Source organism: Dromaius novaehollandiae, chromosome 7 (genome assembly GCF_036370855.1).
Source record: "Dromaius novaehollandiae isolate bDroNov1 chromosome 7, bDroNov1.hap1, whole genome shotgun sequence".
In the NCBI taxonomy this organism is placed as follows: Eukaryota; Metazoa; Chordata; class Aves; order Casuariiformes; family Dromaiidae; genus Dromaius; species Dromaius novaehollandiae.
This window is the reverse complement of record NC_088104.1, coordinates 30,278,721-30,304,653: the sequence shown is the minus strand read 5'-3', so window position 1 is coordinate 30,304,653 and position 25,933 is coordinate 30,278,721.

Here is a 25,933-nt window from a genome sequence, read left to right as displayed (position 1 = left end):
CCCACTCCACCTGGGCCTCAACGCTTTCTCTCTCTCCTGATCCTAACCCTAACCCTAACCGTAACCCTAACCCTAGCCCTAAATGTAGGCTCAGGCCGGGCCCGAACCGCAGCCCAGCAGCCCCATTCCTGGCCAGCACAAAAAAGTGGCCCTGCCATCAGTCTTGCTGCAGCCCCACCTTTCCTTTGGCAGGCCCTTTGCAGCCCCACTCCACCTGGGCCTCAACGCTTTCTAGATCTCCTAACCCTAACCCTAAGCCTAAGCCTAACCCTAGCCCTAAATGTAGGCTCAGGCGGGGCCCGAACCACAGCCCAGCAGCCCCATTCCTGGCCCGCACAAAAAAGTGGCCCTGCCATCAGTCTTGCTGCAGCCCCACCTTTCCTTTGGCAGGCCCTTTGCAGCCCCACTCCACCTGGGCCTCAACGCTTTCTCTCTCTCCTAACCCTAACCCTAACCCTAACCCTAACCCTAGCCCTAAATGTAGGCTCAGGCCGGGCCCGAACCGCAGCCCAGCAGCCCCATTCCTGGCCCGCACAAAGAAGTGGCCCTGCCATCAGTCTTGCTGCAGCCCCACCTTTCCTTTGGCAGGCCCTTTGCAGCCCCACTCCACCTGGGCCTCAACGCTTTCTAGATCTCCTAACCCTAACCCTAGCCCTAACCCTAACCCTAGCCCTAAATGTAGGCTCAGGCGGGGCCGAACAACAGCCCAGCAGCCCCATTCCTGGCCCACACAAAAAAGTGGCCCTGCCATCAGTCTTGCTGCAGCCCCACCTTTCCTTTGGCAGGCCCTTTGCAGCCCCACTCCACCTGGGCCTCAACGCTTTCTAGATCTCCTAACCCTAACCCTAACCCTAAGCCTAGCCCTAAATGTAGGCTCAGGCCGGGCCTGAACCGCAGCCCAGCAGCCCCATTCCTGGGCCGCACAAACAAGTGGCCCTGCCATCAGTCTTGCTGCAGCCCCACCTTTCCTTTGGCAGGCCCTTTGCAGCCCCACTCCACCTGGGCCTCAACGCTTTCTCTCTCTCCTAATCCTAAGCCTAACCCTAACCCTAAGCCTAGCCCTAAATGTAGGCTCAGGTGGGGCCCGAACCGCAGCCCAGCAGCCCCATTCCTGGCCCGCACAAAAAAGTGGCCCTGCCATCAGTCTTGCTGCAGCCCCACCTTTCCTTTGGCAGGCCCTTTGCAGCCCCACTCCACCTGGGCCTCAACGCTTTCTCTCTCTCCTGATCCTAACCCTAACCCTAATCCTAACGCTAGCCCTAAATATAGGCTCAGGCCAGGCCCGAACCGCAGCCCAGCAGCCCCATTCCTGACCCGCACAAAGAAGTGGCCCTGCCATCAGTCTTGCTGCAGCCCCACCTTTCCTTTGGCAGGCCCTTTGCAGCCCCACTCCACCTGGGCCTCAACGCTTTCTAGATCTCCTGATCCTAACCCTAACCCTAACCGTAACGCTAGCCCTAAATGTAGGCTCAGACGGGGCCCGAACCGCAGCCCAGCAGCCCCATTCCTGGCCCGCACAAAGAAGTGGCCCTGCCATCAGTCTTGCTGCAGCCCCACCTTTCCTTTGGCAGGCCCTTTGCAGCCCCACTCCACCTGGGCCTCAACGCTTTCTAGATCTCCTAAGCCTAGCCCTAACCCTAACCCTAGCCCTAAATGTAGGCTCAGGCGGGGACCGAACCGCAGCCCAGCAGCCCCATTCCTGGCCCGCACAAAAAAGTGGCCCTGCAATCAGTCTTGCTGCAGCCCCACCTTTCCTTTGGCAGGCCCTTTGCAGCCCCACTCCACCTGGGCCTCAACGCTTTCTAGATCTCCTAACCCTAACCCTAACCGTAACGCTTGCCCTAAATGTAGGCTCAGGCGGGGCCCGAACCGCAGCCCAGCAGCCCCATTCCTGGCCTGCACAAAAAAGTGGCCCTGCCATCAGTCTTGCTGCAGCCCCACCTTTCCTTTGGCAGGCCCTTTGCAGCCCCACTCCACCTGGGCCTCAACGCTTTCTAGATCTCCTAACCCTAACCCTAACCCTAAGCCTAAGCCTAGCCCTAAATGTAGGCTCAGGCCGGGCCCGAACCGCAGCCCAGCAGCCCCATTCCTGGCCCGCACAGAAAAGTGGCCCTGCCATCAGTCTTGCTGCAGCCCCACCTTTCCTTTGGCAGGCCCTTTGCAGCCCCACTCCACCTGGGCCTCAACGCTTTCTAGATCTCCTGATCCTAACCCTAACCCTAACCCTAAGCCTAGCCCTAAATGTAGGCTCAGGCGGGGCCCGAACCGCAGCCCAGCAGCCCCATTCCTGGCCCGCACAAAGAAGTGGCCCTGCCATCAGTCTTGCTGCAGCCCCACCTTTCCTTTGGCAGGCCCTTTGCAGCCCCACTCCACCTGGGCCTCAACGCTTTCTAGATCTCCTGATCCTAACCCTAACCCTAACCCTAAGCCTAGCCCTAAATGTAGGCTCAGGCCGGGCCCGAACCGCAGCCCAGCAGCCCCATTCCTGGCCCGCACAAAAAAGTGGCCCTGCCATCAGTCTTGCTGCAGCCCCACCTTTCCTTTGGCAGGCCCTTTGCAGCCCCACTCCACCTGGGCCTCAACGCTTTCTAGATCTCCTGATCCGAACCCTAACCCTAACCCTAACCCTAGCCCTAAATGTAGGCTCAGGTGGGGCCCGAACCGCAGTCCAGCAGCCCCATTCCTGGCCCGCACAAAAAAGTGGCCCTGCCATCAGTCTTGCTGCAGCAACACCTTTCCTTTGGCAGGCCCTTTGCAGCCCCACTCCACCTGGGCCTCAACGCTTTCTCTCTCTCCTGATCCGAACCCTAACCCTAACACTAAGCCTAGCCCTAAATGTAGGCTCAGGCCGGGCCCGAACCGCAGCCCAGCAGCCCCATTCCTGGCCCAAACAAAGAAGTGGCCCTGCCATCAGTCTTGCTGCAGCCCCACCTTTCCTTTGGCAGGCCCTTTGCAGCCCCTGTAGGGAACGGCGATCGGAAGATCTCGCGATGGCACGGAAAGAGGAAGGAAGAGGAAGGATATGACGTAGAGATAGCAGTATGATTGTAGGTATATAAGCAAATACATGCGTACAATAAACGCCATTTGCAGCATCCTCATATTGGTGTCAGTGCTCATTGGCCCGGAGGCTGGGGGAGCCTCCGTGCCGTCTCAGGCGAACGGGAGATTGTCGCATCAGAAGGCGACAAGTGGTGACCCCGACGTGATAGCTGAGACGGCGGACCGCAGGCGGTCGAGAGGATCCGGATCATGGACGCGGTACTTAAGGTTGTACGCGTGGGTGCCCGGGAATGGGTGCTCTCTATGAGAGCGAATGCAGTTGCGAACTGTGTCGGGCGGCTCCTGAAAGATGGAGCGATAGTTAGAGCAGGGGACATTTTTTCCCCTTCTAACTGGGAGAAGTGTACTCGAGCACTTGCTCAGAGAGCTATGGCCACTAAGAAGGCCGCAGAGCTTAAGACGTGGGGAGATATAACGATCATTTTAGAAAGGACTAGGGAGGAGCTTGAGACCTGGCAGGCTGCCCGCGCGGCGCTACACATGTCCGCGGAAATGGCAACACAGACAGCAGCAAACGCAGAGGAGCGAACGGAGGCGATAGAGGGAGAGGCGATAGTAGGGGATGAAGTGAAAACGGAGAGTGTGGAAACAGACATAAAGGAGGAGGCGGTTAATCAAGAACCAGAGCAGGGAGAGGGGGAGGCAAAAACTCCAGAGGCTTACCCAATAACGCCCTCTTCTCCGCCTCCGCCGCGGTATCCGTGGAAAGAAATGAGGGCGATGGAAGGGGGAGAACTAGGAGAACCAGGAGACCTTTGTGGAGACCGAGATATGAAAAAGCCAGAGGCGGGTAGAGGAAAAGAAAGCAAGGTGAAAGTGAAGGAGGCAGAAGAAAAGGAAAGACTGCTTATAGTGGATGATCCCCGAGACTGGCTACCGGGGGCCATGATTCGGGTGCAGTGGGAGGACGAAAGAAGAGAAGAAGCAGGGGAAAGACCAGAAGCAGGGGAAAGACCGAGGGTCCCGCACCCGGGAAAAGATGGCGCTGGCCGAGAGAGGAGTGGGCGTCGACCAGCATTGCGGAAGGAGGAGACTGAAGACTCAGGTGCAGCAACTAGGGCGGAGTTCCCCCGCCGCAGTCAGAGGCGAAGGAGAAAAAAAAAAAAAAAAAAAAAAAAAAAAAAAAAGGAGGAAAGTCACAAGAGATATGGAGCAGATGTTTATGCTGCTTACAGCTCTGGAACAAGAAACAGCTAAACAAAGAGGGCTATCAGAGGCAATAGCTAAACAAAGAGGGCTATCAGAGGCAACAGCTAAACAAAGAGGGCCATCAGAGACAGCAGGTTCTGCCCAAGCGGGAGGGGGAAAAGAAATTCCCCTAACAGACTGGAAACTGATAGCGACGGAATGTGCCCTGAGTGGCCTCAAGTTTCGTGCGCCAATAGGGGCCTTCCCAGTACGAGTTGCCCCGGGGGGGGAGGCAGTGGAATGGATGCCCCTCGACCCAAAGACGGTACAACAGCTATTGAAAGCAGTGCAAGAACAGGGCCTGCGACACCCGGTGACACAGACGTTGCTGGACGCGGCGCACGCGGGAGGCCTAATACCGTGGGATTGTCGCGCCCTCACGCGACTGGTTTTATCACCCACGATGGTCCTTATGTGGAAAGAAGCGTGGACCTCGCGCTTACAGCAGGCGTTGATGGCCGCACAGGCAGACCCGCAGAACCCACTGGGCCAATCCACCCTACCGCGGTTAAGAGGAAATGATGCGGCCATGGCTACACCCCAGCAGCAGGCAGCGGGCCTGACACCTCGGGAGATACTGGTGGCAACAGAAGCATCTCGAAAGGCCTTTGATGATATTGGGCCACTGGTGCAGCAGGCAGACCCATGGACGACTGTGAAGCAGAGAGTGGGAGAGCCGTTTGACAAGTTTTGTGACAGGCTACAGGCAGCAGTAGAACTTGCATCTTTACCAGACGCTGCAAAAGGAGCGGTGATGTTGGAATGTATCAAACAACAGGGCAACGAGTTGACAAAAGAAATTCTAAGAACAGCGCCTAAGGGAGCAAGTCTAGGGCAGACGATCAAGTACGTATTAGAACACCGGGACAAGACCACAGCCTTACAGATTGCTGCAGCAGTTATGGCAATGCCGGAGGTTAGAGCTAGAGGAGGTCCAAAGGGAGGCCCATGCTTTGGCTGCGGGCGAATGGGCCATTTGAGAGCACAGTGCACGAATAAGGGAAGTTACGCGCGCCCAACAAGGGGTATGGGGAGCCTTACATGCTGGGCCTGTGGAAAACCAGGACACAGAGTACGAGATTGTCGGCGGTCGGGAAACGAGAAGCGGGGAGGGCGACTAGGGGGCCACCCCTCCCCGGTGAGCCGGCTTCAAGTAGCCCCTGTCAACAACAACACACCGCTGATGGACAGCTCCAGCGACCAAACTCCGAAGGGAAACCCCGCGTGGCCCTGGTCTTAGGGTGTGAGAAGAGACCCCGAGTGAAAGCGCACCTGATAGGCCCACCAGGGGCGGGTCCTCCTAGCATCCCCTTAATAATGATGCTAGATACGGGGGCAGATGTTACATGTGTGCCCTCGTGGTTGTGGCCATCGAGTTGGCCAGCAAAAGTGGCAAGCTCGTTAGATGGAGTGGGAGGCAGGGCGGAGGCTATGATTTCTGAAACCGATATCACAATTGTATTGGAGGACCCGGATAGGCCTGCTCAGATCATCCGTGTGCGGCCGTACATAACTGCCATAGGGGAACCATTGTTAGGGCGAGATGCCTTATTGCAAAGCGGCTTTCACCTGACAAATTTAGGGTAAGGGCCACTGCCTACCTCCTCGGGGCTCATTTCGCTGTCCCGTTGACATGGTGCTCCAATGAGCCTGTGTGGGTAGAGCAGTGGCCATTGACAGCAGACAAATTGGCGGCTGCCCGACAAATAGTAAGTAGAGAATTAGAGCAGGGACACCTGGAGGAAAGCCACAGTCCCTGGAACACTCCTATATTTGTGATACACAAAAAGGATAAGTCTAAATTTCGATTACTGCACGACCTACGAGCGATAAATCAGCAGATGGAAGCGATGGGTGCCCTCCAGCCAGGGTTGCCACTACCATCAGCAATACCAAAGAATTGGCCAGTGGTGGTGATGGATATCCAAGATTGCTTTTTCTCTATACCATTAGCCCCTCAGGACAAAGCTCGATTTGCCTTCACACTGCCCTCAGAGAATCTGCAGGAGCCAGCAGCGCGATATCAATGGACAGTCCTCCCGCAGGGCATAAAAAATTTCACCTGCGATTTGTCAGGCGGCAGTAACTAAGGTATTGCAGCCGGTAAGAGCGCAGTTCCCGCGCACGCTTATCATCCATTACATGGACGACCTCCTAATAGCTGCAGAGACCCAGCAAGAAACCGATCAGGCAGAACAGGCAGTAATTAACTGCCTAAATGAAGCAGGATTGTATGTCCAAAAAGCGAAGACGCAAAGGGGAGAATCTGTCGACTATCTGGGAACCACCATCCTCCCCAGAGCTGTGGTCCCACAGCCGATAAAGCTCAATAAAGAGATACGAACGTTGCATGATGTACAGCAATTGGTTGGAGCTCTCCAATGGCTGCGAGGGCTGATAGGTATTCCCAAGGAGTGGATGGAGCCACTGCTCGAGTTGCTCAAGGGCCACAAACCCTGGGAACCGAGGCAGATGACACCGAACGCGTTAGAAGCCCTCCGAAAAATAGAAGATCTCATGGCAAAGGGCGGAGTAACGAGATACGACCCGGCCAGACCAATCAATCTGTACGTGGCAGTTACAAGAACAGGAGCCATAGGCGTTCTAGGACAAGGGACACCGGAGCGTCCGGAAGTCGTATGGTGGATAGTGTCAAACCAAATAAGTACGGCATACGTCACAATCGTAACAGCGTTGGCACAGATGATACAGAAGGGACGAACCGCCACCGTTCGGCACTTCGCGAAGGAGCCTGAGTCCATTTACCTGCCGGTAAAAAGGAGTCAATGGGACAGCGTGGTCCAGAAACAAGATAGTATAGCAATAGCTTTAGAAGGATTCCCAGGAACAATCAGATTATCACCTGTGCGGGAGATGTATACACACCTCACCGTCCTTCGGCCCCATCTGAAAGCCCGAGTGCTACAGCGACCTGCACCAGGGCGCACAGTGTTCACCGACGCGTCATCGGTGACCAGGGCAGCGGTTGTTGTGTGGCAAGATCAAAAGGCCCAATGGCACCGAGTGAAGATCAGCGAGCCGGACAGTAGCGTACAGCATTTAGAGGCCCGAGCTGTGGCGCAGGCATTGCAAATGTGGCCAGAAGAGCATTTGAATGTAGTGACAGACTCCATGTTCGTCTTTAAATTGTTACACAACATGTCATATCCCGGATGGGCCGGATCGCCCATTGCGCTAATGCTAGAAGAAGCCCTACAACAACGGCGGGCCACTGCCTCTGTTATTCATGTTCGGAGTCATGAGGCAATCCAAGGAGTATACCAAGAAGGCAACAATAAAGCCGATCAAGCGGCCAAAGGTGTGTGGACAGTCGCAGAAGCAAGGCAGGTGCACGACCTTCTCCATGTTGGTGCAAAAGCACTGGCAAAAAGCTGCAACATCCCCCTCACCACGGCTCGTGAAGTGGTTGCGGCTTGCCCGTATTGCCAAAAAACCCCCCTGTGGGGCGCCGGCATCAACCCCAGGGGGCTGAAAGGAAACCAAATATGGCAAACGGACTTCACAATGTGCCAGCGACTTCGACCACGGCCCTGGCTGGCTGTCACAGTAGACACACACAGCGGTATCATCGTTGCGACCCAACATAAACGAGTCACAGCGCGGGCGGCACAGTTGCATTGGCACACGGCAATGGCCTGGCTGGGTGCCCCAGAAACTATTAAAACAGACAACGGCACGTGTTTCACAGCGCAAAGCACGAGAGAATGGGCCGTACGCTGGGGAATTAAGCTAGTGCACGGTATTGCCTATAATAGCACAGGTCAAGCCATTGTCGAGCGAGCAAACCGCACTTTAAAGCAAAGGATCGAGATTCTTGGGGAGGGGGAAGGATATACACAAAGAATCCCCGCGCACAAACAATCAGAAATAATTATGCGCGCCTTATTCGGTCTGAATCAGTTCATCAGGGGGGAGGAGAACAAGACGCCAGCGGAAAAGCATTGGGTGGTCCGAGCGATGCATGAGGGACCAGACGTAAAGGTTCGAATCCCGGAAAAAGGGGAATGGGAAGAGGGGTGGCAGCTGGTAACCCAAGGACGAGGGTATGCAGCGGTCAGGCAGGGAGAAATGGTAAGATGGGTCCCTATGAAGTGGGTACGCCCAGACCTCAGGGCAAGGACAAGACAGGAAGCAGAGAGTCAGGTGAATTAATGAATGTCTGAGTTTTATTGCAGGGGAGGACCACCCTGAAAAGCTGATGATCCCTTCTAGCAGCAAAGACAACAGACAGGAGAAGAACAGATGAGAAAAGGCGCGTGAAACCACAAGAAGAACGCGTAACCAGAAAACCTGAGAAGATGGCAGGGGGGAGCAACCCAAGTAGCTCTCCTTGTAGCGATGCTGGGACTGGGACTCCAAGGGGTGAAAGGCGAACCAATGTTAGCGAAATGGGGTAGTAACAATCTATGGCTCACCTGGCAAACCGGACAGGAAATAAGCAATTTTGCCTGACGTTGGTGGGTGCGGGGCAGCCCTTTTAAGACATGCTTAATAGGGGTCCCATTGAATTTGACCGTAGACCTACCAAAGCTGAGAGAGCATTGACACGCTGAATGCGTCATTGCCCTGGGACCCGCAAGAGCTTGACCTTCTGGGTTCAGTAGTGGTAATTGGCTTGGGCTAGGACCATGGGCCAGGCAATTACTAATAGAAGAGTTGCACCTGCTACTGATGCTCGTGCTAGGTATATTAGTATGTAGACTAGTGTTTAGATGCTTGGTAAGACAACTGCTAGAAAAGGGGTGGTCCCACCCACACCCACACTATGAACGCTTAACCCGCGACACGGCAATTTAAAGCAAATAGCATAGTCAAAGCATGGGGAGGGGGAGATGTAGGGAACGGCGATCGGAAGATCTCGCGATGGCACGGAAAGAGGAAGGAAGAGGAAGGATATGACGTAGAGATAGCAGTATGCTTGTAGGTATATAAGCAAATACATGCGTACAATAAACGCCATTTGCAGCATCCTCATATTGGTGTCAGTGCTCATTGGCCCGGAGGCTGGGGGAGCCTCCGTGCCGTCTCAGGTGAACGGGAGATTGTCGCATCAGAAGGCGACAAGCCCCACTCCACCTGGGCCTCAACGCTTTCTCTCTCTCCTGATCCTAACCCTAACCCTAACCCTAACCCTAACCCTAGCCCTAAATGTAGGCTCAGGCCGGGCCCGAACCGCAGCCCAGCAGCCCCATTCCTGGCCAGCACAAAAAAGTGGCCCTGCGATCAGTCTTGCTGCAGCCCCACCTTTCCTTTGGCAGGCCCTTTGCAGCCCCACTCCACCTGGGCCTCAACGCTTTCTAGATCTCCTAACCCTAACCCTAACCCTAACCCTAAGCCTAGCCCTAAATGTAGGCTCAGGCGGGGCCCGAACCGCAGCCCAGCAGCCCCATTCCTGGCCCGCACAAAGAAGTGGCCCTGCCATCAGTCTTGCTGCAGCCCCACCTTTCCTTTGGCAGGCCCTTTGCAGCCCCACTCCACCTGGGCCTCAACGCTTTCTAGATCTCCTGATCCTAACCCTAACCCTAACCCTAACCCTAGCCCTAAATGTAGTCTCAGGCAGGGCCCGAACCGCAGCCCAGCAGCCCCATTCCTGGCCCGCACAAAGAAGTGGCCCTGCCATCAGTCTTGCTGCAGCCCCACCTTTCCTTTGGCAGGCCCTTTGCAGCCCCACTCCACCTGGGCCTCAACGCTTTCTAGATCTCCTAACCCTAACCCTAGCCCTAACCCTAACCCTAGCCCTAAATGTAGGCTCAGGCCGGGCACGAACCACAGCCCAGCAGCCCCATTCCTGGCCCACACAAAAAGGTGGCCCTACCATCAGTCTTGCTGCAGCCCCACCTTTCCTTTGGCAGGCCCTTTGCAGCCCCACTCCACCTGGGCCTCAACGCTTTCTAGATCTCCTAACCCTAACCCTAACCCTAAGCCTAGCCCTAAATGTAGTCTCAGGCGGGGCCCGAACCGCAGCCCAGCAGCCCCATTCCTGGCCCGCACAATAAAGTGGCCCTGCAATCAGTCTTGCTGCAGCCCCACCTTTCCTTTGGCAGGCCCTTTGCAGCCCCACTCCACCTGGGCCTCAACGCTTTCTAGATCTCCTGATCCTAACCCTAACCCTAACCCTAACCCTAGCCCTAAATGTAGGCTCAGGCCGGGCCTGAACCGCAGCCCAGCAGCCCCATTCCTGGCCCGCACAAACAAGTGGCCCTGCCATCAGTCTTGCTGCAGCCCCACCTTTCCTTTGGCAGGCCCTTTGCAGCCCCACTCCACCTGGGCCTCAACGCTTTCTCTCTCTCCTAATCCTAAGCCTACCCCTAACCCTAAGCCTAGCCCTAAATGTAGGCTCAGGTGGGGCCCGAACCGCAGCCCAGCAGCCCCATTCCTGGCCCGCACAAACAAGTGGCCCTGCCATCAGTCTTGCTGCAGCCCCACCTTTCCTTTGGCAGGCCCTTTGCAGCCCCACTCCACCTGGGCTTCAACGCTTTCTAGATCTCCTAAACCTAACCCTAACCCTAACCCTAAGCCTAGCCCTAAATGTAGGCTCAGGCCGGGCCTGAACCGCAGCCCAGCAGCCCCATTCCTGGCCCGCACAAAAAAGTGGCCCTGCCATCAGTCTTGCTGCAGCCCCACCTTTCCTTTGGCAGGCCCTTTGCAGCCCCACTCCACCTGGGCCTCAACGCTTTCTAGATCTCCTAACCCTAACCCTAACCCTAACCCTAAGCCTAGCCCTAAATGCAGTCTCAGGCGGGGCCCGAACCACAGCCCAGCAGCCCCATTCCTGGCCCGCACAAAAAAGTGGCCCTGCCATCAGTCTTGCTGCAGCCCCACCTTTCCTTTGGCAGGCCCTTTGCAGCCCCACTCCACCTGGGCCTCAACGCTTTCTAGATCTCCTAACCCTAACCCTAACCCTAACCCTAACCCTAGCCCTAAATGTAGGCTCAGGCCGGGCCCGAACCGCAGCCCAGCAGCCCCATTCCTGGCCCGCACAAAAAAGTGGCCCTGCCATCAGTCTTGCTGCAGCCCCACCTTTCCTTTGGCAGGCCCTTTGCAGCCCCACTCCACCTGGGCCTCAACGCTTTCTAGATCTCCTGATCCTAACCCTAACCCTAACCCTAACCCTAGCCCTAAATGTAGGCTCAGGCCGGGCCCGAACCGCAGCCCAGCAGCCCCATTCCTGGCCCGCACAAAAAAGTGGCCCTGCCATCAGTCTTGCTGCAGCCCCACCTTTCCTTTGGCAGGCCCTTTGCAGCCCCACTCCACCTGGGCCTCAACGCTTTCTAGATCTCCTAACCCTAACCGTAACCCTAGCCCTAAATGTAGGCTCAGGCGGGGCCCGAACCGCAGCCCAGCAGCCCCATTCCTGGCCCGCACAGAAAAGTGGCCCTGCCATCAGTCTTGCTGCAGCCCCACCTTTCCTTTGGCAGGCCCTTTGCAGCCCCACTCCACCTGGGCCTCAACGCTTTCTAGATCTCCTAACCCTAACCCTAACCCTAACCCTAAGCCTAGCCCTAAATGTAGGCTCAGGCCGGGCCCGAACCGCAGCCCAGCAGCCCCATTCCTGGCCCGCACAAAAAAGTGGCCCTGCCATCAGTCTTGCTGCAGCCCCACCTTTCCTTTGGCAGGCCCTTTGCAGCCCCACTCCACCTGGGCCTCAACGCTTTCTAGATCTCCTGATCCTAACCCTAACCCTAACCCTAACCCTAACCCTAAATGTAGGCTCAGGCGGGGCCGAACCGCAGCCCAGCAGCCCCATTCCTGGCCCGCACAGAAAAGTGGCCCTGCCATCAGTCTTGCTGCAGCCGCACCTTTCCTTTGGCAGGCCCTTTGCAGCCCCACTCCACCTGGGCCTCAACGCTTTCTAGATCTCCTAACCCTAACCCTAACCCTAAGCCTAGCCCTAAATGTAGGCTCAGGCGGGGCCCGAACCGCAGCCCAGCAGCCCCATTCCTGGCCCGCACAAAGAAGTGGCCCTGCCATCAGTCTTGCTGCAGCCCCACCTTTCCTTTGGCAGGCCCTTTGCAGCCCCACTCCACCTGGGCCTCAACGCTTTCTCTCTCTCCTGATCCTAACCCTAACCCTAACCCTAACCCTAGCCCTAAAAGTAGGCTCAGGCCGGGCACGAACAGCAGCCCAGCAGCCCCATTCCTGGCCAGCACAAAAAGGTGGCCCTGCCATCAGTCTTGCTGCAGCCCCACCTTTCCTTTGGCAGGCCCTTTGCAGCCCCACTCCACCTGGGCCTCAACGCTTTCTAGATCTCCTAACCCTAACCCTAACCCTAACCCTAGCCCTAAATGTAGTCTCAGGCGGGGCCCGAACCGCAGCCCAGCAGCCCCATTCCTGGCCCGCACAAAGAAGTGGCCCTGCCATCAGTCTTGCTGCAGCCCCACCTTTCCTTTGGCAGGCCCTTTGCAGCCCCACTCCACCTGGGCCTCAACGCTTTCTAGATCTCCTAACCCTAACCCTAACCCTAACCCTAACGCTAGCCCTAAATGTAGGCTCAGGCGGGGCCCGAACCGCAGCCCAGCAGCCCCATTCCTGGCCCGCACAAAAAAGTGGCCCTGCCATCAGTCTTGCTGCAGCCCCACCTTTCCTTTGGCAGGCCCTTTGCAGCCCCACTCCACCTGGGCCTCAACGCTTTCTAGATCTCCTAAACCTAACCCTAACCCTAACCGTAACGCTTGCCCTAAATGTAGGCTCAGGCGGGGCCCGAACCACAGCCCAGCAGCCCCATTCCTGGCCCGCACAAAGAAGTGGCCCTGCCATCAGTCTTGCTGCAGCCCCACCTTTCCTTTGGCAGGCCCTTTGCAGCCCCACTCCACCTGGGCCTCAACGCTTTCTAGATCTCCTAACCCTAACCCTAACCCTAACCCTAAGCCTAGCCCTAAATGTAGGCTCAGGCGGGGCCCGAACCGCAGCCCAGCAGCCCCATTCCTGGCCCGCACAAAAAAGTGGCCCTGCCATCAGTCTTGCTGCAGCCCCACCTTTCCTTTGGCAGGCCCTTTGCAGCCCCACTCCACCTGGGCCTCAACGCTTTCTAGATCTCCTAACCCTAACCCTAACCCTAACCCTAAGCCTAGCCCTAAATGTAGGCTCAGGCGGGGCCGAACAACAGCCCAGCAGCCCCATTCCTGGCCCGCACAAAAAAGTGGCCCTGCCATCAGTCTTGCTGCAGCCCCACCTTTCCTTTGGCAGGCCCTTTGCAGCCCCACTCCACCTGGGCCTCAACGCTTTCTAGATCTCCTGATCCTAACCCTAACCCTAACCCTAAGCCTAGCCCTAAATGTAGGCTCAGGCGGGGCCCGAACCGCAGCCCAGCAGCCCCATTCCTGGCCCACACAGAAAAGTGGCCCTGCCATCAGTCTTGCTGCAGCCCCACCTTTCCTTTGGCAGGCCCTTTGCAGCCCCACTCCACCTGGGCCTCAACGCTTTCTAGATCTCCTAACCCTAAGCCTAACCCTAACCCTAAGCCTAGCCCTAAATGTAGGCTCAGGCGGGGCCCGAGCCACAGCCCAGCAGCCCCATTCCTGGCCCGCACAAAAAAGTGGCCCTGCCATCAGTCTTGCTGCAGCCCCACCTTTCCTTTGGCAGGCCCTTTGCAGCCCCACTCCACCTGGGCCTCAACGCTTTCTAGATCTCCTGATCCTAACCCTAACCCTAACCCTAACCCTAGCCCTAAATGTAGGCTCAGGCGGGGCCCGAACCACAGCCCAGCAGCCCCATTCCTGGCCCGCACAAAAAAGTGGCCCTGCCATCAGTCTTGCTGCAGCCCCACCTTTCCTTTGGCAGGCCCTTTGCAGCCCCACTCCACCTGGGCCTCAACGCTTTCTCTCTCTCCTGATCCTAACCCTAACCCTAACCCTAAGCCTAGCCCTAAATGTAGGCTCAGGTGGGGCCCGAGCCACAGCCCAGCAGCCCCATTCCTGGCCCGCACAAAAAAGTGGCCCTGCCATCAGTCTTGCTGCAGCCCCACCTTTCCTTTGGCAGGCCCTTTGCAGCCCCACTCCACCTGGGCCTCAACGCTTTCTAGATCTCCTAACCCTAACCCTAACCCTAACCCTAACCCTAGCCCTAAATGTAGGCTCAGGCGGGGCCGAACCGCAGCCCAGCAGCCCCATTCCTGACCCGCACAAAGAAGTGGCCCTGCCATCAGTCTTGCTGCAGCCCCACCTTTCCTTTGGCAGGCCCTTTGCAGCCCCACTCCACCTGGGCCTCAACGCTTTCTAGATCTCCTAAACCTAACCCTAACCCTAACCCTAACCCTAGCCCTAAATGTAGGCTCAGGCGGGGCCCGAACCACAGCCCAGCAGCCCCATTCCTGGCCCGCACAAAAAAGTGGCCCTGCCATCAGTCTTGCTGCAGCCCCACCTTTCCTTTGGCAGGCCCTTTGCAGCCCTACTCCACCTGGGCCTCAACGCTTTCTAGATCTCCTAACCCTAACCCTAACCCTAACCCTAACCCTAGCCCTAAATGTAGGCTCAGGCGGGGCCCGAACCGCAGCCCAGCAGCCCCATTCCTGGCCCGCACAAAGAAGTGGCCCTGCAATCAGTCTTGCTGCAGCCCCACCTTTCCTTTGGCAGGCCCTTTGCAGCCCCACTCCACCTGGGCCTCAACGCTTTCTAGATCTCCTGATCCTAACCCTAACCCTAACCCTAACCCTAGCCCTAAATGTAGGCTCAGGCCGGGCCCGAACCGCAGCCCAGCATCCCCATTGCTGGCCCGCACAAAAAAGTGGCCCTGCCATCAGTCTTGCTGCAGCCCCACCTTTCCTTTGGCAGGCCCTTTGCAGCCCCACTCCACCTGGGCCTCAACGCTTTCTAGATCTCCTAACCCTAACCCTAACCCTAACCCTAAGCCTAGCCCTAAATGTAGGCTCAGGCGGGGCCCGAACCGCAGCCCAGCAGCCCCATTCCTGGCCCGCACAAAGAAGTGGCCCTGCAATCAGTCTTGCTGCAGCCCCACCTTCCCTTTGGCAGGCCCTTTGCAGCCCCACTCCACCTGGGCCTCAACGCTTTCTAGATCTCCTGATCCTAACCCTAACCCTAACCGTAACGCTAGCCCTAAACGTAGGCTCAGGCCGGGCCGGAACCACAGCCCAGCAGCCCCATTCCTGGCCCGCACAAAGAAGTGGCCCTGCCATCAGTCTTGCTGCAGCCCCACCTTTCCTTTGGCAGGCCCTTTGCAGCCCCACTCCACCTGGGCCTCAACGCTTTCTAGATCTCCTAACCCTAACCCTAACCCTAACCCTAACCCTAGCCCTAAATGTAGGCTCAGGCGGGGCCCGAACCGCAGCCCAGCAGCCCCATTCCTGGCCCGCACAAAGAAGTGGCCCTGCCATCAGTCTTGCTGCAGCCCCACCTTTCCTTTGGCAGGCCCTTTGCAGCCCCACTCCACCTGGGCCTCAACGCTTTCTAGATCTCCTAACCCTAACCCTAACCCTAACCCTAAGCCTAGCCCTAAATGTAGGCTCAGGCGGGGCCCGAACCGCAGCCCAGCAGCCCCATTCCTGGCCCGCACAAAGAAGTGGTCCTGCCATCAGTCTTGCTGCAGCCCCACCTTTCCTTTGGCAGGCCCTTTGCAGCCCCACTCCGCCTGGGCCTCAACGCTTTCTCTCTCTCCTGATCCTAACCCTAACCCTAACCCTAAGCCTAGCCCTAAATGTAGGCTCAGGCGGGGCCCGAGCCACAGCCCAGCAGCCCCATTCCTGGCCCGCACAAAGAAGTGGCCCTGCCATCAGTCTTGCTGCAGCCCCACCTTTCCTTTGGCAGGCCCTTTGCAGCCCCACTCCACCTGGGCCTCAACGCTTTCTAGATCTCCTAACCCTAACCCTAACCCTAACCCTAACCCTAAGCCTAGCCCTAAATGTAGGCTCAGGCGGGGCCCGAACCGCAGCCCAGCAGCCCCATTCCTGGCCCGCACAGAAAAGTGGCCCTGCCATCAGTCTTGCTGCAGCCCCACCTTTCCTTTGGCAGGCCCTTTGCAGCCCCACTCCACCTGGGCCTCAACGCTTTCTCTCTCTCCTGATCCTAACCCTAACCCTAACCCTAAGCCTAGCCCTAAATGTAGCCTCAGGCGGGGCCCGAACCGCAGCCCAGCAGCCCCATTCCTGGCCCGCACAAAGAAGTGGCCCTGCCATCAGTCTTGCTGCAGCCCCACCTTTCCTTTGGCAGGCCCTTTGCAGCCCCACTCCACCTGGGCCTCAACGCTTTCTAGATCTCCTAACCCTAACCCTAACCCTAACCCTAAGCCTAGCCCTAAATGTAGGCTCAGGCGGGGCCGAACCGCAGCCCAGCAGCCCCATTCCTGGCCCGCACAGAAAAGTGGCCCTGCCATCAGTCTTGCTGCAGCCCCACCTTTCCTTTGGCAGGCCCTTTGCAGCCCCACTCCACCTGGGCCTCAACGCTTTCTCTCTCTCCTGATCCTAACCCTAACCCTAACCCTAACCCTAGCCCTAAACGTAGGCTCAGGCGGGGCCCGAACCGCAGCCCAGCAGCCCCATTCCTGGCCCGCACAAAAAAGTGGCCCTGCCATCAGTCTTGCTGCAGCCCCACCTTTCCTTTGGCAGGCCCTTTGCAGCCCCACTCCACCTGGGCCTCAACGCTTTCTAGATCTCCTGATCCTAACCCTAACCCTAACCCTAAGCCTAGCCCTAAATGTAGGCTCAGGCCGGGCCCGAACCGCAGCCCAGCAGCCCCATTCCTGGCCCGCACAGAAAAGTGGCCCTGCCATCAGTCTTGCTGCAGCCCCACCTTTCCTTTGGCAGGCCCATTGCAGCCCCACTCCACCTGGGCCTCAACGCTTTCTAGATCTCCTAACCCTAACCCTAACCCTAACCCTAAGCCTAGCCCTAAATGTAGCCTCAGGCGGGGCCCGAACCGCAGCCCAGCAGCCCCATTCCTGGCCCGCACAAAGAAGTGGCCCTGCCATCAGTCTTGCTGCAGCCCCACCTTTCCTTTGGCAGGCCCTTTGCAGCCCCACTCCACCTGGGCCTCAACGCTTTCTAGATCTCCTAACCCTAACCCTAACCCTAACCCTAGCCCTAAATGTAGGCTCAGGCCGGGCCCGAGCCACAGCCCAGCAGCCCCATTCCTGGCCCGCACAAAAAAGTGGCCCTGCCATCAGTCTTGCTGCAGCCCCACCTTTCCTTTGGCAGGCCCTTTGCAGCCCCACTCCACCTGGGCCTCAACGCTTTCTCTCTCTCCTGATCCTAACCCTAACCCTAAACCTAACCCTAGCCCTAAACGTAGGCTCAGGCGGGGCCCGAACCGCAGCCCAGCAGCCCCATTCCTGGCCCGCACAAAGAAGTGGCCCTGCCATCAGTCTTGCTGCAGCCCCACCTTTCCTTTGGCAGGCCCTTTGCAGCCCCACTCCACCTGGGCCTCAACGCTTTCTAGATCTCCTGATCCTAACCCTAACCCTAACCCTAACCCTAGCCCTAAATGTAGGCTCAGGCGGGGCCCGAACCGCAGCCCAGCAGCCCCATTCCTGGCCCGCACAAAAAAGTGGCCCTGCCATCAGTCTTGCTGCAGCCCCACCTTTCCTTTGGCAGGCCCTTTGCAGCCCCACTCCACCTGGGCCTCAACGCTTTCTAGATCTCCTAACCCTAACCCTAACCCTAACCCTAACCCTAGCCCTAAATGTAGGCTCAGGCGGGGCCCGAACCGCAGCCCAGCAGCCCAATTCCTGGCCCAAACAAAAAAGTGGCCCTGCAATCAGTCTTGCTGCAGCAACACCTTTCCCTTGGCAGGCCCTTTGCAGCCCCACTCCACCTGGGCCTCAACGCTTTCTAGATCTCCTAACCCTAACCCTAACCCTAACCGTAACGCTAGCCCTAAATGTAGGCTCAGGCGGGGCCGAACAGCAGCCCAGCAGCCCCATTCCTGGCCCGCACAAAAAAGTGGCCCTGCCATCAGTCTTGCTGCAGCCCCACCTTTCCTTTGGCAGGCCCTTTGCAGCCCCACTCCACCTGGGCCTCAACGCTTTCTAGATCTCCTAACCCTAACCCTAACCCTAACCCTAACCCTAGCCCTAAATGTAGGCTCAGGCGGGGCCCGAACCGCAGCCCAGCAGCCCCATTCCTGGCCCGCACAAAAAAGTGGCCCTGCCATCAGTCTTGCTGCAGCCCCACCTTTCCCTTGGCAGGCCCTTTGCAGCCCCACTCCACCTGGGCCTCAACGCTTTCTAGATCTCCTAACCCTAACCCTAACCCTAACCCTAAGCCTAGCCCTAAATGTAGGCTCAGGCGGGGCCGAACAACAGCCCAGCAGCCCCATTCCTGGCCCGCACAAAGAAGTGGCCCTGCCATCAGTCTTGCTGCAGCCCCACCTTTCCTTTGGCAGGCCCTTTGCAGCCCCACTCCACCTGGGCCTCAACGCTTTCTAGATCTCCTGATCCTAACCCTAACCCTAACCCTAAGCCTAGCCCTAAATGTAGGCTCAGGCGGGGCCGAACCGCAGCCCAGCAGCCCCATTCCTGACCCGCACAAAGAAGTGGCCCTGCCATCAGTCTTGCTGCAGCCCCACCTTTCCTTTGGCAGGCCCTTTGCAGCCCCACTCCACCTGGGCCTCAACGCTTTCTAGATCTCCTAACCCTAACCCTAACCCTAACCCTAACCCTAGCCCTAAATGTAGGCTCAGGCGGGGCCCGAACCGCAGCCCAGCAGCCCCATTCCTGGCCCAAACAAAAAAGTGGCCCTGCCATCAGTCTTGCTGCAGCCCCACCTTTCCTTTGGCAGGCCCTTTGCAGCCCCACTCCACCTGGGCCTCAACGCTTTCTAGATCTCCTAACCCTAACCCTAACCCTAACCCTAACCCTAGCCCTAAATGTAGGCTCAGGCGGGGCCCGAACCGCAGCCCAGCAGCCCCATTCCTGGCCCGCACAAAAAAGTGGCCCTGCCATCAGTCTTGCTGCAGCCCCACCTTTCCCTTGGCAGGCCCTTTGCAGCCCCACTCCACCTGGGCCTCAACGCTTTCTAGATGTCCTAACCCTAAGCCTAACCCTAACCCTAAGCCTAGCCCTAAATGTAGGCTCAGGCGGGGCCGAACAACAGCCCAGCAGCCCCATTCCTGGCCCGCACAAAGAAGTGGCCCTGCCATCAGTCTTGCTGCAGCCCCACCTTTCCTTTGGCAGGCCCTTTGCAGCCCCACTCCACCTGGGCCTCAACGCTTTCTAGATCTCCTGATCCTAACCCTAACCCTAACCCTAACCCTAGCCCTAAATGTAGGCTCAGGCGGGGCCGAACCGCAGCCCAGCAGCCCCATTCCTGACCCGCACAAAGAAGTGGCCCTGCCATCAGTCTTGCTGCAGCCCCACCTTTCCTTTGGCAGGCCCTTTGCAGCCCCACTCCACCTGGGCCTCAACGCTTTCTAGATCTCCTAACCCTAACCCTAACCCTAACCCTAAGCCTAGCCCTAAATGTAGGCTCAGGCGGGGCCCGAACCACAGCCCAGCAGCCCCATTCCTGGCCCGCACAAAAAAGTGGCCCTGCCATCAGTCTTGCTGCAGCCCCACCTTTCCTTTGGCAGGCCCTTTGCAGCCCCACTCCACCTGGGCCTCAACGCTTTCTAGATCTCCTAACCCTAACCCTAACCCTAACCCTAAGCCTAGCCCTAAATGTAGGCTCAGGCGGGGCCCGAACCGCAGCCCAGCAGCCCCATTCCTGGCCCGCACAAAAAAGTGGCCCTGCCATCAGTCTTGCTGCAGCCCCACCTTTCCTTTGGCAGGCTCTTTGCAGCCCCACTCCGCCTGGGCCTCAACGCTTTCTCTCTCTCCTGATCCTAACCCTAACCCTAACCCTAAGCCTAGCCCTAAATGTAGGCTCAGGCGGGGCCCGAACCACAGCCCAGCAGCCCCATTCCTGGCCCGCACAAAGAAGTGGCCCTGCCATCAGTCTTGCTGCAGCCCCACCTTTCCTTTGGCAGGCCCTTTGCAGCCCCACTCCACCTGGGCCTCAACGCTTTCTCTCTCTCCTGATCCTAACCCTAACCCTAACCCTAACCCTAGCCCTAAATGTAGCCTCAGGCGGGGCCCGAACCACAGCCCAGCAGCCCCATTCCTGGCCCGCACAAAAAAGTGGCCCTGCCATCAGTCTTGCTGCAGCCCCACCTTTCCTTTGGCAGGCCCTTTGCAGCCCCACTCCACCTGGGCCTCAACGCTTTCTAGATCTCCTAACCCTAACCCTAACCCTAACCCTAAGCCTAGCCCTAAACGTAGGCTCAGGCCGGGCCGGAACCACAGCCCAGCAGCCCCATTCCTGGCCCGCACAAAAAAGTGGCCCTGCCATCAGTCTTGCTGCAGCCCCACCTTTCCTTTGGCAGGCCCTTTGCAGCCCCACTCCACCTGGGCCTCAACGCTTTCTAGATCTCCTAACCCTAACCCTAACCCTAACCCTAACCCTAAGCCTAGCCCTAAATGTAGGCTCAGGCAGGGCCCGAACCGCAGCCCAGCAGCCCCATTCCTGGCCCGCACAGAAAAGTGGCCCTGCCATCAGTCTTGCTGCAGCCCCACCTTTCCTTTGGCAGGCCCTTTGCAGCCCCACTCCACCTGGGCCTCAACGCTTTCTCTCTCTCCTGATCCGAACCCTAACCCTAACCCTAACCCTAGCCCTAAATGTAGCCTCAGGCGGGGCCGAACCGCAGCCCAGCAGCCCCATTCCTGGCCCGCACAAAGAAGTGGCCCTGCCATCAGTCTTGCTGCAGCCCCACCTTTCCTTTGGCAGGCCCTTTGCAGCCCCACTCCACCTGGGCCTCAACGCTTTCTAGATCTCCTAAACCTAACCCTAGCCCTAAATGTAGGCTCAGGCGGGGCCCGAACCGCAGCCCAGCAGCCCCATTCCTGGCCCGCACAAAGAAGTGGCCCTGCCATCAGTCTTGCTGCAGCCCCACCTTTCCTTTGGCAGGCCCTTTGCAGCCCCACTCCACCTGGGCCTCAACGCTTTCTAGATCTCCTAACCCTAACCCTAACCCTAACCCTAAGCCTAGCCCTAAATGTAGGCTCAGGCGGGGCCCGAACCGCAGCCCAGCAGCCCCATTCCTGGCCCGCACAAAAAAGTGGCCCTGCGATCAGTCTTGCTGCAGCCCCACCTTTCCTTTGGCAGGCCCTTTGCAGCCCCACTCCACCTGGGCCTCAACGCTTTCTAGATCTCCTAACCCTAACCCTAACCCTAACCCTAACCCTAGCCCTAAATGTAGGCTCAGGCGGGGCCGAACCGCAGCCCAGCAGCCCCATTCCTGGCCCGCACAAAAAAGTGGCCCTGCCATCAGTCTTGCTGCAGCCCCACCTTTCCTTTGGCAGGCCCTTTGCAGCCCCACTCCACCTGGGCCTCAACGCTTTCTCTCTCTCCTGATCCTAACCCTAACCCTAACCCTAAGCCTAGCCCTAAATGTAGGCTCAGGCGGGGCCCGAACCGCAGTCCAGCAGCCCCATTCCTGGCCCGCACAAAGAAGTGGCCCTGCCATCAGTCTTGCTGCAGCCCCACCTTTCCTTTGGCAGGCCCTTTGCAGCCCCACTCCACCTGGGCCTCAACGCTTTCTAGATCTCCTGATCCTAACCCTAACCCTAACCCTAACCCTAGCCCTAAATGTAGGCTCAGGCCGGGCCCGAACCGCAGCCCAGCAGCCCCATTCCTGGCCCGCACAGAAAAGTGGCCCTGCCATCAGTCTTGCTGCAGCCCCACCTTTCCTTTGGCAGGCCCTTTGCAGCCCCACTCCACCTGGGCCTCAACGCTTTCTAGATCTCCTAACCCTAACCCTAACCCTAACCCTAAGCCTAGCCCTAAATGTAGGCTCAGGCGGGGCCCGAACCGCAGCCCAGCAGCCCCATTCCTGGCCCGCACAAAGAAGTGGCCCTGCCATCAGTCTTGCTGCAGCCCCACCTTTCCTTTGGCAGGCCCTTTGCAGCCCCACTCCACATGGGCCTCAACGCTTTCTAGATCTCCTAACCCTAACCCTAACCCTAACCCTAAGCCTAGCCCTAAATGTAGGCTCAGGCGGGGCCGAACCGCAGCCCAGCAGCCCCATTCCTGGCCCGCACAAAAAAGTGGCCCTGCCATCAGTCTTGCTGCAGCCCCACCTTTCCTTTGGCAGGCCCTTTGCAGCCCCACTCCACCTGGGCCTCAACGCTTTCTCTCTCTCCTGATCCTAACCCTAACCCTAACCCTAAGCCTAGCCCTAAATGTAGGCTCAGGCGGGGCCCGAACCGCAGTCCAGCAGCCCCATTCCTGGCCCGCACAAAGAAGTGGCCCTGCCATCAGTCTTGCTGCAGCCCCACCTTTCCTTTGGCAGGCCCTTTGCAGCCCCACTCCACCTGGGCCTCAACGCTTTCTAGATCTCCTGATCCTAACCCTAACCCTAACCCTAACCCTAGCCCTAAATGTAGGCTCAGGCCGGGCCCGAACCGCAGCCCAGCAGCCCCATTCCTGGCCCGCACAGAAAAGTGGCCCTGCCATCAGTCTTGCTGCAGCCCCACCTTTCCTTTGGCAGGCCCATTGCAGCCCCACTCCACCTGGGCCTCAACGCTTTCTAGATCTCCTGATCCTAACCCTAACCCTAACCCTAACCCTAGCCCTAAATGTAGGCTCAGGCGGGGCCCGAACCGCAGCCCAGCAGCCCCATTCCTGGCCCGCACAAAAAAGTGGCCCTGCCATCAGTCTTGCTGCAGCCCCACCTTTCCTTTGGCAGGCCCTTTGCAGCCCCACTCCACCTGGGCCTCAACGCTTTCTAGATCTCCTAACCCTAACCCTAACCCTAACCCTAGCCCTAAATGTAGGCTCAGGCGGGGCCCGAGCCACAGCCCAGCAGCCCCATTCCTGGCCCACACAAAAAAGTGGCCCTGCCATCAGTCTTGCTGCAGCCCCACCTTTCCTTTGGCAGGCCCTTTGCAGCCCCACTCCACCTGGGCCTCAACGCTTTCTCTCTCTCCTGATCCTAACCCTAACCCTAACCCTAACCCTAGCCCTAAACGTAGGCTCAGGCGGGGCCCGAACCGCAGCCCAGCAGCCCCATTCCTGGCCCGCACAAAGAAGTGGCCCTGCCATCAGTCTTGCTGCAGCCCCACCTTTCGTTTGGCAGGCCCTTTGCAGCCCCACTCCACCTGGGCCTCAACGCTTTCTAGATCTCCTAAACCTAACCCTAGCCCTAAATGTAGGCTCAGGCGGGGCCCGAACCGCAGCCCAGCAGCCCCATTCCTGGCCCGCACAAAAAAGTGGCCCTGCCATCAGTCTTGCTGCAGCCCCACCTTTCCTTTGGCAGGCCCTTTGCAGCCCCACTCCACCTGGGCCTCAACGCTTTCTAGATCTCCTGATCCTAACCCTAACCCTAACCCTAACCCTAGCCCTAAATGTAGGCTCAGGCCGGGCCCGAACCGCAGTCCAGCAGCCCCATTCCTGGCCCGCACAAAGAAGTGGCCCTGCCATCAGTCTTGCTGCAGCCCCACCTTTCCTTTGGCAGGCCCTTTGCAGCCCCACTCCACCTGGGCCTCAACGCTTTCTAGATCTCCTAACCCTAACCCTAACCCTAACCGTAACGCTAGCCCTAAATGTAGGCTCAGGCGGGGCCGAACCGCAGCCCAGCAGCCCCATTCCTGGCCCGCACAGAAAAGTGGCCCTGCGATCCGTCTTGCTGCAGCCCCACCTTTCCTTTGGCAGGCCCATTGCAGCCCCACTCCACCTGGGCCTCAACGCTTTCTAGATCTCCTAACCCTAACCCTAACCCTAACCCTAACCCTAGCCCTAAATGTAGGCTCAGGTGGGGCCCGAACAACAGCCCAGCAGCCCCATTCCTGGCCCGCACAAAAAAGTGGCCCTGCCATCAGTCTTGCTGCAGCCCCACCTTTCCTTTGGCAGGCCCTTTGCAGCCCCACTCCACCTGGGCCTCAACGCTTTCTAGATCTCCTAAACCTAACCCTAACCCTAACCCTAACCCTAACCCTAGCCCTAAACGTAGGCTCAGGCGGGGCCCGAGCCACAGCCCAGCAGCCCCATTCCTGGCCCGCACAAAAAAGTGGCCCTGCGATCAGTCTTGCTGCAGCCCCACCTTTCCTTTGGCAGGCCCTTTGCAGCCCCACTCCACCTGGGCCTCAACGCTTTCTCTCTCTCCTGATCCTAACCCTAACCCTAACCCTAAGCCTAGCCCTAAATGTAGGCTCAGGCGGGGCCCGAACCGCAGCCCAGCAGCCCCATTCCTGGCCCAAACAAAAAAGTGGCCCTGCCATCAGTCTTGCTGCAGCCCCACCTTTCCTTTGGCAGGCCCTTTGCAGCCCCACTCCACCTGGGCCTCAACGCTTTCTAGATCTCCTGATCCTAACCCTAACCCTAACCCTAACCCTAGCCCTAAATGTAGCCTCAGGCGGGGCCCGAACCACAGCCCAGCAGCCCCATTCCTGGCCAGCACAAAAAAGTGGCCCTGCCATCAGTCTTGCTGCAGCCCCACCTTTCCTTTGGCAGGCCCATTGCAGCCCCACTCCACCTGGGCCTCAACGCTTTCTCTCTCTCCTGATCCTAACCCTAACCCTAACCCTAAGCCTAGCCCTAAACGTAGGCTCAGGCGGGGCCGGAACCACAGCCCAGCAGCCCCATTCCTGGCCCGCACAAAAAAGTGGCCCTGCCATCAGTCTTGCTGCAGCCCCACCTTTCCTTTGGCAGGCCCTTTGCAGCCCCACTCCACCTGGGCCTCAACGCTTTCTAGATCTCCTAACCCTAACCCTAACCCTAACCCTAACCCTAGCCCTAAATGTAGGCTCAGGTGGGGCCCGAACAACAGCCCAGCAGCCCCATTCCTGGCCAGCACAAAAAAGTGGCCCTGCCATCAGTCTTGCTGCAGCCCCACCTTTCCTTTGGCAGGCCCTTTGCAGCCCCACTCCACCTGGGCCTCAACGCTTTCTAGATCTCCTGATCCTAACCCTAACCCTAACCCTAAGCCTAGCCCTAAATGTAGGCTCAGGCGGGGCCCGAACCGCAGCCCAGCAGCCCCATTCCTGGCCCGCACAGAAAAGTGGCCCTGCGATCAGTCTTGCTGCAGCCCCACCTTTCCTTTGGCAGGCCCATTGCAGCCCCACTCCACCTGGGCCTCAACGCTTTCTAGATCTCCTAACCCTAACCCTAACCCTAACCCTAACCCTAGCCCTAAATGTAGGCTCAGGCGGGGCCCGAGCCACAGCCCAGCAGCCCCATTCCTGGCCCGCACAAACAAGTGGCCCTGCCATCAGTCTTGCTGCAGCCCCACCTTTCCTTTGGCAGGCCCTTTGCAGCCCCACTCCACCTGGGCCTCAACGCTTTCTCTCTCTCCTGATCCTAACCCTAACCCTAACCCTAACCCTAGCCCTAAACGTAGGCTCAGGCGGGGCCCGAACCGCAGCCCAGCAGCCCCATTCCTGGCCCGCACAAAGAAGTGGCCCTGCCATCAGTCTTGCTGCAGCCCCACCTTTCGTTTGGCAGGCCCTTTGCAGCCCCACTCCACCTGGGCCTCAACGCTTTCTAGATCTCCTAAACCTAAGCCTAGCCCTAAATGTAGGCTCAGGCGGGGCCCGAACCGCAGCCCAGCAGCCCCATTCCTGGCCCGCACAAAAAAGTGGCCCTGCCATCAGTCTTGCTGCAGCCCCACCTTTCCTTTGGCAGGCCCTTTGCAGCCCCACTCCACCTGGGCCTCAACGCTTTCTAGATCTCCTGATCCTAACC